Genomic DNA, 1,814 nt, shown 5'->3' with positions numbered 1-1,814 from the left:
AAATACATGGCAAAGTTCGGTGCCGGAAGCTTTTAACTAGCACACACACCTGCCATCCTTTTCTAGGATTATATACGGTGATCGCACCTAATCGATCATGAAACTTTATTAACAAAGATTTATTATCTTTAAAGAGAATATTTTAATCATTTCGTACGATTACTAGTTATTTAATATTATTATTTTTATTATCCAAGTGTTAACAACACACGATAATTATAATTTTCTTTGATTTCCCTCTTAGATAATCGTCTACGTAATTAGATTTAGAAAATTAAGATTTAATTGGATAATATATTTAACACCATTTATTTTAATCAATCTCATTACTTTTATTTTTTTTCTTTCTTTAAAAGATAATCATCAACACGATTCGGGATATAAATTCTAATTTAAATTCGTCACGCGTTTATTTTAATCGAATCTCACGATTTTCCTTTTTTTTTTATTTCTTTCTCTCACATTTATTATTAGATAATCATCAAACATATTTAGAATTAAAATGAAAAATTTGTAAAACGAAGTAAACGATTATTATTAATCAATCTGATCAAATTTTCATTTTATTAACCCATAAAATCATTTTACGCGCGCACGATTGAATGAAAATTCAATCAAAACTTTGACTTGGTATATTTAATTTGATTGTTGTCGCAAGTTTATATTTTAATGACACGTATTTCCTTGAATACATTGATTAGATTGAGAGAAACGTGGCTTGAAGGAAGAAGAATGATCGCTAGCTAGAGTAAAAGAAGATTTAACGAAGGACGTGAAGAAACTAACAGATGTGTGTGTGTGTGTATATGTATATGTGTAAATACATAAGTACAAGTGAACCACAGAATACTTATCCACTTATTCACGAGTACGATAGGTCGTTAGGAGCAATGTAGAGTTAGCCTTGTTCAACGATGAAACGTCGTCGTTTCGTTATTAAATAGTAACAATGACGGTCGACAAACAAGGCACGATTTTTTGGCCATTGTTGCACACTTTCATTCTTTTTTAATTTATATATCATATAAATATTATATACATATACATATATAAAATAACTAACAATCTTTTCTTTCAAATTTACGAATACTTTCGATCATAGTAATCTCAAACTTTTCCATTGGACGATTCCCCCTCTTAAAAAGAATACCCTGAATCAGTAAAAGAAAACTTGATTTGACTTACGTCGAGAAGTGGGACTTAACTCACCCTTCCCCCCCACCACCATGGATACAATTGGGCCTAGCTATTTTGTTTCTAACTTTTACTAATTGCTAAACCTATTTTTAATTGAATTGATCATCAACTATTTGTTCTTCAATTTAATTACTTTAGATTCATAATCAATGGTGTTATATTCACGTTATTAAAAAAATTGTTCCAGCCTAGATTACTGCAAGTAAGATATTTCATTAATAAGAGTTGAGAATCAAAGAGAGTATCTATGAATAATTTTTATAATTATTTATAATTCTAGCATTATTTTCCACTCCTATTGTTTTTCTGTAACCAATCCTAATTTGGTATTTTGGAAAAGGGAGAAGGATTTGGTGGATGCATAATGGCAAAAACAGGTTTAGCAATTAAACTTTCGACCCCTCCCCCCTCACCCCCACCTCCACCCACGTCTTTTGGGACGTAACACATGTATATATGTATGCATGTATTTACGTGCGTATGCAAAGCAAGTAAATAAGTACGTGCATATGCGTGTACGTTAATAGAAGGCGCTCCCTCTTGCAAAATTACATTCGATCGATCGTACTCGCGATTTTAAAGGTGGGACGAATGCATGAATAGATAATAATGATAAT

The sequence above is a fragment of the Polistes fuscatus genome, unplaced genomic scaffold, assembly GCF_010416935.1.
Source record: "Polistes fuscatus isolate 324 unplaced genomic scaffold, CU_Pfus_HIC Scaffold18, whole genome shotgun sequence".
NCBI lineage: Eukaryota > Metazoa > Arthropoda > Insecta > Hymenoptera > Vespidae > Polistes > Polistes fuscatus.
The sequence above is the reverse complement of the archived record's forward strand: the minus strand, read 5'-3'. Positions refer to the sequence as shown.